The sequence below is a fragment of the Zonotrichia albicollis genome, chromosome 2 (assembly GCF_047830755.1).
Source record: "Zonotrichia albicollis isolate bZonAlb1 chromosome 2, bZonAlb1.hap1, whole genome shotgun sequence".
Lineage (NCBI taxonomy): Eukaryota > Metazoa > Chordata > Aves > Passeriformes > Passerellidae > Zonotrichia > Zonotrichia albicollis.
Genome location: NC_133820.1, coordinates 78,657,827 through 78,672,841, shown reverse-complemented (window position 1 = coordinate 78,672,841; position 15,015 = coordinate 78,657,827). Strand labels below are relative to the sequence as shown.

At 37.3% G+C, this 15,015-nt stretch overlaps 1 protein-coding gene across 1 annotated transcript in view; it reads right to left on the bottom strand.

The window, feature by feature from the left end:
* LOC106629412 (uncharacterized) overlaps window positions 1-15,015 on the bottom strand; it is an 88,519-nt gene that overhangs the window by 8,331 nt on the left and 65,173 nt on the right. Inside the window, exons 5-6 of the mRNA XM_074536200.1 lie at window positions 5,309-5,496; window positions 4,104-4,164 (exon numbers count right to left, since the gene is read on the bottom strand). The gene's annotated coding sequence lies outside the window, so the exon portion shown is untranslated. The remainder of the gene's footprint in view (window positions 1-4,103; window positions 4,165-5,308; window positions 5,497-15,015) is intronic.

The following is a 15,015-nucleotide window of genomic DNA, read 5'->3' as shown; positions in this document are numbered from 1 at the left end:
GTCTGTGCCCAGGTGGCCAGGAAGACCAGCGGCATCCAGGCCTGTGTCAGCAATGGTGTGGCCAGCAGCACCAGGGCAGGGATTGTCCCCCTGTGCTCGGAGCTGGTGAGGCCACACCTTTTGGTGCTGTGTCAGTTCTGAACCACTCACTGCAAAAGGACGCTGAGGTGCTGGAGTGTGTCCAGAGAAGGTCAATAAAACTGTGAAGGATCTGGAGCGCAAGTCCTATGAGTAATGGCTGAGTGAGCTGGGGTTGTTCAGCCTGCAGAAAAGGAGATTTGGGAGTTACTTTATTACTCTCTACAACTGCCTGAAAGGAGGCCAGGGATCAGTCTCTACTCCTCTACAGGACAAGAGGAAATTGTCTGTAGCTGTATCAGTGGAGGTTCAGGCTGGACATCAGGAGGAGTTTCTTCACAGAAAGGGTTGTTAAACACCGTCATGGAATTCATGGGGAGATGGTGGAGTCACCATCCCTGGAGGTGTTCAAGAAACAACTGGACATGGCACTTAGTGCCATGGTCTATTTGATAATGTGGTGGTCAGTTAAAAGCTGGACTTGATCTCAGCTTTTCCAATATAAATGATTCTGCAATTCTGTCATTTGTAATAGACTTAAGCAAACTTTCTGAAGAGTCTGGTAAGCTTCCTGAAGAGTCTGAAGAAAGCTAGGGAATGTGCTGCTGTATTTGCATCAAGGAAATCGTCTTTGTGCACTGAAAGAACAAATCTAGGCATAATGACAGATGAGAAAACATTCACAATATCCTATTGCAGTAGACAATTATGGTAACAAATCAGGGCAGATTTTCTCTTCAAAAATGATTATTTCCTAGGTTTTCTTGCCTAGTTCTGCCAAAAGTCCATACATAATGCGGTGATGGATGCTATATAAAAGTTCAAGAGAGAACACCAGCAGCACTAACTTCTGCATGGCATTCTTGTACCTAACACTTTAGACCACACTGAACAGAATTTCTTGTATATATGCAATTTTGCATAAGTGCCACGGGGCGCAATCTTGACAACCTTGATAAGCTCTAAAGGATGTCCCAACTAAATGGTGAGCACCAGTGTTCAGATTTACAGCAGTATTTTAACTGTATTTGAGTTTGTGAGGGGAAGGAAAATCATGCCATCTCCTGGTTTATATGCTATTCAGTCAGTTACCTACGTGCTCACTACTAATACACTCACATCTCAATTGTTGTTACTGTTTAGTGTCTAGACTTCTCCAAACACAGATTTTCAGTCAACTATTCTGGGAGTAATTTAATCATTTCTAAATGACCTGCAGAATAGATTTTAATAAGAATACCCAAAACTAATAGAGACAACTGAAGAGATAATGGAAATACAAAAGATCCTTGTGAAGTTCTCGCTTACAAAAGGACACTGTGTTTCACAACTGAATTTGTCTGCCTTCAGATTTCTGCTATTGGGTCTTTTTCTCTCTCTCTTCTCTTTCCTTTTCTGCTATATTAAGAATGTTTTCTACTTGCAAAAGCCTTCTCTCCAAATGAGATACATGTTCATTACAGCCATGTTGAGTATTTTTCCTCTATGGAAATGAAACAACTTGAGCTCTTTAAGCTTACCACTCTTCAACTTAATCTCTTTTGAAGCTTCTTTTTAGAACTTTTCTCTGATTTCTCTTGCAACTATCAAGTGTGACAGAAAAACTGGGCACAGTATCCCTCTATTACATTTTTTTCAATGTAACAAAAAGATTCACACTTGCTTCTCAGCACCCTATTTCTGAAATGCTTCAGGATTTCATGCTCAGATGAACCTCATGACATCCTCTATCCCTCAGCTGGAAGCTTCTGCCTCCCATTCCTGAAACACAGCTGCTTATCAGGCACATGATCCTGTTTTGTATACGGAGTAAAATAAGGCTGCCAATTACTGTCTTCTGGCCCAGGCACAACAATACATGAGCTGTTCCAAGAGTGTCATGAAAATTATATGAGAACTCTCCAGATTAGCTCTCAAATTATCACAATGGAAGGCAGCAATTCACAGAACCAAAGACTAACTCAAGCTGGAGGAGACCCATAAGGATCATCAAGTCCAACTCCCCACTCTAACCTCTAATACGTTTTCAGTCACAGGGCACAATTTGTTTTCATTTAAGTGTGACATTTCTGCTCTGTTTAGAGATGGAATAAGTTTGCATTTGACTCTACTAAACATAGTTTGCTCTGTATGAAGTTATTATATACTAAACAACTTTAGGGGAGAGTTTGTATTACTGCGGTCACTGGTATAGCCTGTAGGAAAAGCATATGGTAGTAGTTTGGGTTTATCTAAATGTAGAAGAAAATATACTCTTTTTATTTCTTCCATCTCAGTTAATGGTAAATTATTATCTGTTTATTCATTACTCTTATTACTTAATCTTATTTTTGTGGCAAGGAATAAGAATCCTGCCAACAAGAGTTTAAACAGAGGGACAGACTCTTATCTACATATTTACTACCTAAACAAGAGTGTTCACCTAGCAACTTGAACATGTATTTTGATCTTAAATTAAGTCCTTGATAGAAAATAGAAAATAAAGATATTTCAGGAATACCATATGTTTAAAAGGCAATCCTGTAGCCTAAATTCATTCTATGTGACTTGACACCAAACACATAGACAAAGAGAAAGAAGTAGTCACTTTCACATGGCAATTCTAACTTTAGATAAGCTGAACTGTTGTATTTACAGGAGCAGAAGAGGAATGTTCTTAGAATTTCTTCTGCTGGTTGAGCTGAAGAATTAATGGCAGTTGGCAAAAAATAAGTGGCAACAAAAGTAAGAAGGTAGCAGAAGGCATTAAGAAGAAAGTGAGGTCGTTATGCTTTCCACATTTGGAAACCATTGGAGCAGGCAATTACAGAGACAGCAAATGGATTTAAACTTCCAGTCTTTTGTCAAACTAAAAAGGATTTGAACAGAAAATGAGTAGGCGAGAAGTTAGGTGTATTTTAGGTCTAAGTCCATCTGCTGGCAAGTCCAAAGTCAGCCCAAAGAAAATCATGCTTTTGAATCATCACAATAATGGTAGATCACCTTACTTAGCAATGAAAATAAATTAAGCAAAAGATTTGTTGGAATCCAGTGCCAAAAAGTGAAATCCATAACCTCGGATGATAGGAGATTCAGCAGATGCATTGGGAAACAGCTTTCATGTCTGCTTGCTGTGCACAGCTTTTTAGCATTGCATTGATTGCTCCAATCTACTGCCATAATTAAAAATTTAAGATAATATAATAATATAATTCTTAATATTATATAATTTTAAAATTAAGGCTATTTAAAAGCAAACTGAAATCTTGTGCAGTTTCATAAAATTATGTGCCGTTATGCTCCTGGAAGGAGCAGGGAGTTGGACTCAGTGATCCTTATTGGTCCCTTTCAACATGAGATATTCCATGATCCTATTATTCTATTAATTGCCATCGAACTTATACCTATCTTTTTTCCATTTAGACTACTGGTAGCTTGAAGTTAGATATGGGAGTTATACAGGATCAGACTTACATGCTTACTCTTCTAAAGTTTTCCCACATTGTTGCTAAAATCCTTTTGCATATACTGTTTTTAATGTTTATGGACCACTTAAAATAAATTTTATCAATAATCCTTAAATAATCCTGTCTGATGAAGGTAATGAAGTCTATGGCAACAATAAATAAGGTGCCCACAATTCCACAAGAAGTGATTAGCTGCCCCTAGCAATGATTTTTGGCATTCAAGATACTTTCTAAGGATGCAGAAAAATAGGACAGGGTTGTAGCTCTTCACATTGGTAATAAACTATTCCACAAATAAACATTTGCTCAGTTTCCTTCTCAGTAAAATTACCTTTAGTGCTTGCATAGATTTTCCAATACATAGGTCAATCTGTCCTAACCTTTTCTGAAGGAAAATGAGAAATGAACAATGTAAGACATATGTAATGGCACTGTTTGCAAACACCAAAGAGCAGCAGAATCAAGAACTGCAATATAAAGCTATCAATTAATTTTGTTGTAACTGTATGCACCTGTGAACAACTGCTTAATTAAAGAGGCAAACAGAAATCTCTCACAATAATGTTTCAAATTACTTACATTTATGTGACTCAATTAGTTGGAGTGGATAAATACAATTGGAAAGCTGCCATGTGGACTTCTGGAAATAAAGAAAAGATAGAACTGAAGAGATACAAAACCAAATGGGAGGAATCAGGCAGATAAATACAGATAATTCTCAGAGGTTCTTAGGACTATATGAACAGAGAAGATAAAAGAAAAAGATTCTGTGCAAATATATATAAATATCTCATTTACTGTCACAGAGGTCTGTGTTCACAGATAGGAGTATTAAGGGGATTGTTTGGTTTGGTCAGAATATGCACAGGGCTCAGATTTGTTTTCATTTTGCTGTGAGATGTATTTATCGAATTCCTTTCCCCTTAGGGAGTGGCACTCTGATGTTTTGGACATAGTAGAGTGTCTTGCCTACCTTCTAAATATTCCTCCAAAAAAGCACAGGCCTTCCACAATCTCTGGCCTATCTGGTTGCCTAAATGCCTCAGATACCTTGCAGATGTTTGCATCAGGAGTGCATTTCTGAAACAATCTCCTACAGGTTCCCTTTTTGTAAGCTGCAGTTTCCATTACAAAGGGGTTCCAATGCCAGGGAACCAAGTTTGGGAGAGTCTAAACTAAACTAGAGAGTGCTTTCCACATGAGCACACCAAGTTCACCCTCTCAGACCAGACTACAAATAGTCCACAATGAAAATGTGTGAGATGAAAGTGGTGGGGACATGGAGTCTTGAGCACTGCAAGAGTGTTCCTTTTGGATTTCATGAGCTCCTGATGCAGACATAGCCTAAGGCATTTAAAATTACAGCAGACACATTAGACAGTTGAATTCCTCTTTATTTTCATCCGCCTGCTTCAGAATAGGATTTAACCTCGTATATGTGCAAGCCCGTTGCTGAAAATACCTTTTCCTCACCTCCATCTGCAGTTCAGTATTGCTCAGCAGCAGTTCAGGAAAGCCTGCTGCTGACAGACACTGTCTGCTATGGGATGTTTTATTAACATTGAATGATTGACACTGGGAGATGGTTAAACAAACTGGGCTTTCCCTTCCTGAGAAGGCTCATTTGGAAATGGTAGAGAGGATAAGAGGCAGGATGGATTACACTTCAAAGTTCTCTCAGGTGTAGGGTCCTAAATCTGTTCTAGATATTGCTTGTTAACTCTGTCTTCTAAACACAACCCCTTATACTTCTTAAAAATAATATTTAAAAATACCTGTCTTACCTTATCTGACAGTCCCAGGCATTTTGTTCCTTAAAGAGTGGCCAAGTACACCTGACTTGGTATTCGGTCAATGATTTGTACACGTACAAATTGTCACTGAGCAGTGGGATATTCTTCCAGCTGGGGAGGGGAGCAAATATCCAGGGCAGAAGATATTGCTGAAAGCCAAGAGGCAAGATGATTATTTTCTGTGGAAAAAGAAAATCATTAAGCCATGTACCATCTTGGACTTATATTCAACAAAGGCATCAGTTGTTTGGGTTTTTTCTCTGTCACTCTGGAACACTTCCTAACGTGTTGGTTTATAACAGATAGGCTTTCAATATTTCAAAAGTTGCTCTCTTAATATTTTTTGAAATTTGCATTGAAATGAGTTTTATTAAGACATAATATTCATGGGTTTTGAAAGAATATCTGTCCATTTGAGGCAGAAGGCCAATGTATTTTCAATGTTTCATGGCACCATTTTCACTATGCTGGTTTATCAAAATTACTATATACTTAATTTTCCTTCTTTCTTTCCTTCTTTACTTTTGATTTCCCTCACCTTTTCTACTTTTCATTTTTTGTAACTGCAGCTCGAAAATCTTATTTTTCCTCATAATAATTACTTAGGTTTTTAGTTTAATTCTGTGTTTTCCATTTAGAGCAAGGTCATAAGGTACATATAGCTGACCCTACTGTTATTTCCCTTTGCAAAAAATCAAATCATGCAGATAAAGGCAAAGGACCCAAATAGATTTGTTAACCAACCCAATCTGGCTAGGAAAATCTACCTGCAACCTATGAACAAAACTCCTGACACTTCTAATTGAAGTCAACTACCCAGCTGACAGGCAAATATGCTTTTGAGGGCTCTTTTGCTGCTGTGATGATAGCATCTTGAGGTTGTTCCCAGATGGAGGGGAGGGAGGTAGAATCGAGAGTCAGAGAGTGTGACAGTCGCTCATCTATCTTGGAAATACTGAGAAACTTGGAAATGTGAATTAAATTAGGCTGTGCTTCCATGAACACTTTAACTTAAGTACAAAATGCTGCTAAAGAAGATGATCCCTCCAACCTCTCCTCTCTGTCTCACTGTTCCCACCATTTCCCTTGTGCCAGCACGTGAGATCTGATGGCTACCTTTTTAGAGAGATCTGGGAATTGGTCCAACACCCAGCTTCCCAAGCACTAAAACTTTTGAGTTGGACCAGTTCCTTTTGCATAAATGCTAATGGGAGGTGTGGGAGTGGAAAGTGTGGGCAGAGGAAGAACGAGGGGATTTGGCACTTTCAGTAGTAGTTCGGGTTTAAGTCACCTCAATGCCATTGTAAACCACAGTATGAGTTTCTCACAGGGCTGTGAGTGCAGCCCTGAGCCAACAGGACTGAAAGCCAGCACTGCTCTTCACAGACAGCAAATATGTAGTCCTAGGATAACTTGGGAGAAAGCTTCCACTTTTAGCACTTGCTGCAGTTATTTTAAGCCTAGTCAAACTGATGTAAACTACATTGCAATCTCAAAGATGAATTGTGATAGCAAAAGGAGCTTTTTAAAACAAGTGAGAACAACTATTTCAAATTAATAAAATTAGAAAAATCCCATGCTTTTTTACATTTTAATCTTTCTTTTTATGTTTGCTCATGTGTATTTGTTTTGGGGGACAAAGGACTCAGGTGTCATACCTATTAAATGAACAGAAAGTTGTTTCTGTTGATGCCTATTTTGATCACTACTGATCTAATCAAACTACACTTGTTTTAAAAAGAGAATGTAGGCATAAGGGAAACTAATGTTGTCATAAGAAATATACATGAATATAGTTTCCTATCTACTTTTGAGTGATAGATAATTGTTGTTTTTCTTCTCCATACTAGATATCTATGTGCTACACATCAGTCACAAACCAAGCAAAGGTCCCTTGTCAAAAACCTGGGTATTTTGAAAGTTTGTCTCTGCTTTCCAGCACAGCAAAAAAGACCTTCAGTTATTTCCTCCTGTTCAATGCAACTGTGAAGACGACAGAATTTGCATGCTATTTGTACAACTGCTATCCATAATGGTGAGAGGCATGACAAGGCTGCACAGTTTCAGCACAGTAACCCACTGGAGTCCCATAACATGTCATTGAGCAGAGTGCAGAGCGCAAGGCTGAACCTGTGCAACCTGTAGGACTCTGACCCTCTGTGGTGTCTGCTTTGCATTCCAGAGTGAAGGCTGAGGAGCAGAATACTGTATTGCATTCTTTCTTTTCTTCCAATATGTCCTCAGCCTAATTTCAGTGGCTGGGCAGCTGTAGGAATACTGATGAGTCAAAAGAGGAATGAGTCTTTAAGGTGAAAATTGTGCCCTGTTCACAAAAGTTAATTCCTTCCTTCCTTCCTTCCTTCCTTCCTTCCTTCCTTCCTTCCTGCCTTCCTGCCTTCCTGCCTTCCTGCCTTCCTCCCTCCCTCCCTATTCTACAGTTCATATGTGGGACCACCAAGGACTTGTCAGAAAGGGAAGGAAATGCACATACCTGAAATGAAATTAAATCCTTTTGACCAAACACAGATATATATCCAGTGAATTGGTCATTCAAGCTCCTGTTATTAGATGCTCCTGGGCTGCAATTCACTTCATTTTGAAGCAGAAGTCTACAATAGGTCAGGTGAGGGGAGACTAGCAAAATGTGTTTTGTTGCACTGACTGTAAAGGATGATTAATAAAGTAGGCAATTGCAGCACAGGGATCTAAATCTGGGCAGCAGGAATCCTATCACTGACTACAAAATTTGTTCTTAACTATCATCTTCATCATGCTAATCTCTAATAAAACAAAAGATAATAAGCAAATCCTTAAAGACCATTTTTGGCTCCAAGTTTGTGTGGACTTACCCATGGCATTCAAATATGCCACAAATTAATTGAAGTTTTTGAAAAAAAAAAAAAAAAACACATTTCCCATAATCCCACTGTTATTAACTTAACTAAATCTGCTAATTTTCATCCTAAAGATTATTCCAAAAGCAATGATCCTGGTGGAGGTGTATGTAGAAGTGATCAATGAATGAAAAATACATAGAAACTTTTCAGGTTTTCAAGAAAGACCTCTGTTCGTTTTTCCCTCAAGTGCTAAGTAAAACTTTAATTTGGATAGGTTTGGCAAGAAAAATGTCTTACTTAAAAGAGTTCAACTGCAATGCCGGTTTCTTCACAGGCATATATTGATTCTTCCTTGCAAAATATTGCTTCCATTTAAGTTCTGAAATTCAAAATCAGTTTTGAATGGCAAAATATTGTTTGTTCAGTGTTCTGTTTTCAGAATCCTTTTGTGCTACAAAGGCATTTCACCGTTATTCTCCCTGGTTTCTTTATGTGAATAAAAAAAGGAGAGGAAAAAACTTTGATGCATTGTCATGCTGTGATGGGATATGTTTTTTGATGTCTTTGCATTGCCTTATTGGTCTTTATTATTTAAATGCCTGGTTTAAATTTATATGATGAATTGAAGTCTAGGGGGGGTATACCCATATTAACTGTAATCCAGCCAGCACTTTGGAGTTTGCTGCTACCCATATTACTTTTGATTTCTGTGGCAAATCTCCAGGTTTGAAGTTTCATTGCAAGTGCCTGAAATCGGAGTATGATGAGCGTTGTTATTTTCATTGTTTGGAAAACAAAAATGTACCTCTGATAATTTTTGTCTTTGATTACTGCTTCTTCAAAGGATTTAAAACAGAATGAAAGCCTTTGAAAATTTAAGAGATGAAGAGACATGAGAGTTATTCTGTATGCACCAGATAAACAGATGTCTTAGCTTTCAAACTAAACCCAGAAAATATAATCACAAGCTTCATCAGAAACAGATAACAATCTAGGTGCACAGTACTTTACATTTTACTAATGTGCAGTGGGAGAAATAATAATACTACTTCCTTCACTTGTCTAAATATTTGTTTCAGACTAACAGCTCAAAAAACATGTTAGTAATAGCAAACAAAATATGATAAATTCCTTTGAGGAGGAAATATTCTCAGCATAATGTCATTATAAGCACAAGTAAACACACTTTGAAATGTATTTGCAACTAAGACACTCATAACACTGAAGGTATTAAATTGTGAATTCCCAAATTAATAGGTATCAGATGTCATGAGTGCTTTTCATCCTGTATTAAAGTCATACTCAAAAGTCCCAATAAACTTAAATTGAAGTTGTAATCATCCAAAGGATGACTACTTGACAGGGCTCATTCTTAATATGTGGGGAAAAATCTGCTTGGAAATAGGTAGAACTGTTTTGAAATGGTTAATGGTGTGCACTACTAAGCCAGCTTCTGCAAAATAACTTCCAAGAAATTCTGGAATATGGACACATTTAAATCACGCCCAGAAAAATCATGTAAGACCCTGGTCTTCTCATGCCAATGATAGCTTCATTTGCAATTGCATTTCCATTTAGAACTCAAAGGAGAACTTTGCCTTCTTGGTGGCACCCATGTGACACGTCATGGATCTACAGAGTGATCCTTGACAACCAGCCCAGGAAGTACATACTGATTCACCACCACATTGGTTTGGGCCAGTTTCTCTGATGGTGCCCTACTGACTGGCCGCATTTCCTTCCTGGAAGGTCTCACTGTGACTCTTAGACTACATTTTAATTTTTGTGTGTGTGTATTTTCAGTTCTAAGGGTCTGAATTGATGTGAGGGTTTGTCTTTCCATCTACAAAATTAAAGATGTATAACATAAAGCTGAGAGGAATTATATGGCTGGAGATAGTGAGGATGTTCAGGAATGAAAAGTCTCTTGGGACAAAGTAGAAGGCTGCTGAGGAGAAGGGATAATATCTTGTGTGGTTTGGACAATGAGGTAAAGTCCACTGAGTGACTTACTTTCAGATGTGTGCCCTGCCTTTGATAAAAGTAATTGTAGTGCAAAATGACAAGGTAAGTAACACCTAATTAGTGTGAATTATTGGGTGTCCAACTCATTGCTTGCTTCATTTTACCATAAACACATACTTTTAGACCTGATTCTAACCTTGATTAACACTGATGTAAAATAAGCATAAAATTCCTATTGATGGAAGAAAAGAGCTACTTTGAGTCAGAGCTCTTGTAGATGCTACATTTTGTCTGCTGTCTTGTGTTAGTGTATTTAAGAACTATGCCATTCTTAAAATACATAAATAAGATATTTAATAATTCAAATGCTTGGTGTATGTACGAAACTGGAGTTGAATTTACGCTACTCTCCTTGCTCTGTTTTCTGTTTACGCTCCTTTCATGTTGGTGTTGGTATTGGTGTGCCCTAATTCCTTTCTGCCTCTCTCTAGGTCCCACCGTCTAGTTCCCTTTGCCACCAGCTTGGTCTTATGTCAATGAAACATAAAACAAATCTTAAGGGAGATCTTTTCCTGTTCTGGCAGTTCTCAAGTGGCTAAACTTCATTCCAACACTGTTTGGTTTGGTTTGGTAGCCTGTATACGGAGAGAGAAATGATAGCAAATAACTATGCATATAAATTCCTATTTATCGAAAATGAAACTATTATAGCAACATAAAAATCAATGTTTGCCCTATTATTTTCTGCAGGCAGTACAGTACATTGCAATATAGTTTCTCATTAGATTAAATCAAAACTCTTCTTAAATACCATTTTACCAGCTGTTACTGAATAAAGTGTGAAACAAACAGTTTGTAGTATCAGATATGCAGATCTCTGGCATGCATCTTTGCCAACTTTACAACAGCTGTGCATAATGTTTAAAAGAAACAAATACATTCACTGGTTATTCTTCAGTTTTATTGAAATTCACTCTTCTTTTTCCATCTGAAGCATTTAATACTTGTGATAGTATAAAGTAAATCCATTGCTAGTAGAAATACTTTAGCACTCGTTTCAAGAATTAACAAAACAGAGTGAAAATATTCCTATAAGCAATCACTCATTAAGAATTTGCTTAGTAGAATGGCTTAATTTTCATTATTTATTTTTGCTTGGGTTTTGAGTTATTTTTTCTTTCAAAGAAAGATACAAAGATAGTGTGTGCAGAGACTTCCAGGGCACATTAAGTGCTAGGTCAATGTATCAAAGACATACTCTTATGTCTGTAAAGTTGGGCTCTTGAGTTTCGGGATGCTGTGACTCCCAAAACTAATCTCAGTTTATTCAGTGTAATTTATACTTAATCTCCTATTTAGCAGGGGCTCTTTTGTGAGCTGCAAGCAGTGGAAGCAGCCCAAGCTGCTGCAGAATGGCAGTGTGGCTGTTGCCTGCTTCAGTTTAGCAGTCAATATAATCCCAAGCCATGAGATGAATATCCCAATATTGAGAGAAAATCTCAACCATGAGACAAATTGCAGATTGCCTTCTGTGTGCTAATCCCAGACCTAAGCACCGATTCCTTCTCTTGTTTTGTCTATTCATTGCCTTTTTGTTTCGCTTTCCTGTTTGGAAAGTAAGGGTAATAATAATAATAATATTTTGCTTCTTCAGGAGATGGGATTTTGCTTTTCACTAGTGAATGCAAAGAAAGACAATGTTATTATTAGACAATGTGGAGCTAGGAGAGTAGACATGGAAGAACTAAAATGGAAAAAAGGAAAATTTTGGAAAAGGGTGAGTTTACTAGAAGGGGTGGAAGGGGAAACACAAAGGAGAGAAAACAGAGGGTAAAGAAGGCATATGAAAAGTGGAGCTGAGAGCATCAACAGGTGTTCATTTGCTGAAGGGTGAACATCATGCAAAAACAATCTTCTTGCTAAAGAGTGAGCACAACTAAAGCCAAAGGATGATGCCATAAAGGAAAATAAAACTCAAAGAAAGTGATACTGAGTATCACTCAGAAAGTGTTTTACACAGTGTAATGAATTAAAGGGGAAATAATTTGTGTTTTCTCCCCCATTCAGTGGCAGATGGAATCAGAGTTTACGTCGTAGTCAGTTTAATAGCAGTTCATGGCACAGGGACCACTGTCAGCTGAGGTTTAGTGGAAATCTTGTCCCTGGTGAGGTAAATGGTAATATTCTTATTACCTCCAGTGGGTCTATGAATTTGCCCCTTGAAATTGGGACTTCTCATAGGAAAACCAGCTGCTTAAGTAAAGCAAATTAATTTAGACAGTCAATAAGGAAAGGTAAGTATTTAAATATGCATGAGAAAAATACTTAACTTGGCAAAAACATAAGAAGCATACTAGAGAAAAATTGAGCACAGACCTAAAAATGAGACTTGATAGGAAACTATTATTATTTTTAAATTAAAATAATTTACATAATACCATATATTTGTTCTGAATTTGATAAAAATAAACAAGTTCCCTGCCCTGGAGAGATTTCATTCTTAATAAGACATGACAAACAAATGCAAGGCAAGTTAAAACAGGTAGAAGAAAAGAAAACAGAAAAACCAAGGTATTTAAAACCAAAAACTGTAAAGGTGGGGGAAAAGATGTAATAGCAAGTTGAAGGTATAATCTAGGAATCATATTCAATCACTAGATTGCTTGCTTGTGCAGGATTGTACTGAAACCCCATGCATCTTGCCTAAATTCGTAGTGCACTTGTGTCCCCTTGAACTATATAATTGCTAAGAAAATTATTTTAACAACCCATTTAAGTTTACAAAATATTTTGAGATTACATATTTTTTTACCTGGTAGAATCACATCTCTTATAAAGTTGATTGAAAGCTTACAAGAAGAGCTGATTTTCATTCAAATAAAATATCAAATACTTGAGCAGTCATTGTCTGTGTGCATACTAAATATTTATATGTGGTTTTAAATTCAATTTTTTTTTTTCTATGGACAATTGAGTTCTTTCAAAGAAGAGGTGTTTGGATTCAAAACAGAAACGTACCTCTTTTGTAGAATAATGTCAAGATAGGTTTTCTATCAGCTGCCCACCAGGTTCATTGCTTATTATAAGTGACGTTAATTAATTTTAGTTAATGACCAACACTTTTTAAAATCCCCAAGTAGCAGTCCTCTACATCATAATCTCAATATTTCTAAATCTCTGCATTTAACAGGATAGCTCAGGAGAGATTTGGAAAGGTAAGGCTCAGAGTGAGACCTTCCTTGACTGAACTGCTTCTGGAGGACCTTCAGGCAGACTGTTCTGTGATGGGCCATCTCAGGAGAGATTTTGCATGAGTTCTTCCAAAATTTCTTTCTTGCTCATAATTATCCATCTTGAAATTTGGAAAATAGCCACTACACAATCACAGGCATCTGTCTAACTGCTAGGAAGGTTATTTGTACATCGTGTCTCCTGACAGGGAAGATGACCAGGCGTCTTCTCAGGGGGGAACTGAAAAAACAAGCTAAACGACTTAAACACTACAGGTATGAGAGAAAAAAAAAGTAGCACTCTGTGAGATCTTTGGATCCTAGAACACTTTCTCCAAACTTAAATCTTTGTCATGTAGATGCAGTCCAGGTGAGAGGGTAGGCTGAAAACTCAGAAGGAAGATGGATTTTAGTTTAATGAATGGCCAAACCAACGGAGGGATGAAAATACTACATACTGGTAAGGTATTTTTAATAAAATAGCTTCAATTAAATTAGCCTGCAGAATAACTGGTTAGTGATGGATAATACGTTTTTGTAAAAGTGAACCCGCATGCTTCTTTTATTATAGCAATTTAAAGTTGTATTAATATAATGTAAAAAGAGGTACTCTTCAAAAGATTAATACCAATATCTTCAAGTATTGGCTTAATATTCAGCATACACATAGCATTCTTAAAAAGTCAGTGCACATTAAAACTATTTAACTGCACAGTCTTGCTTCATGTAATGTTTTATATCATTCTTGATGCCTCAAGATCCTTTCTTTGCACTAAATCCCTAGAAAATTCAAACCTCACCTTCTCTGCTACTGGATTTTGGCTGATAGTACTAGCATTTCAGTGGATGGCACCCTAGAACCAAATTATACTGGGAAAATTGTTTTACTACTGCAGCTTAAACACGGCCATTATATTGACATAAATTATGTCTTTATGGTAGATAAGGTAATAACAAGAGTAGGTAAGAGTACTAACAACAGTGAAGAGATTTTGAAGTTGTAAGGCGCATAAAGAGTAATGCAACGCTTTGGAACAAATAAAGAAAATTCTGTTTCAGAGAATTGTGAGGACAATCTGAGGCATGTTTTTAAATCAGCTGGGAAAAGGGTCTCAAATTCTTTCAGCTTTCACACTAAGTCTAATGACAATTATTCCAAAATAGAAGAGTGATGACATAGGTCATCTCTTTCAGAAAATCTCTTTACCGTCACACTAATCTTCTTGGAAATCTTAAAGCTGCTAGATGCACATGGTCAGAAGTGTTGTTACACTTATCTGTATTATTTCAAATCCAGTCTCCTTTATCCTCTCCTGCCTGTTTCAGTCAATTCCTGTGCTTGCAACAAACTTCTTACTCCTTTGTGCGTTAAAGTTACTGACATCAAAGCAGTAGAGCCATGAAAATGAAGAAGTGAAAAGTTGGGATTGCAATTCTATAATAACACAAACATGCTTTGCTGCATCTCCTGCAGGTAAGATGGCTCTGGGTGGAAGCGCATAGCCTGTGGTCTGGAGTACAATTTGCCATTATGTCCTCAACAATGCAGTACTTCCCTGACTGACTTGTTCAAGCAGGGTGATTAACACTGTAGGCTTCCAAATTATTCATTTAATATTTTAAACAGTGGAGTAAAAACACAACAGGTAAGCTGCAAAACAAAAGC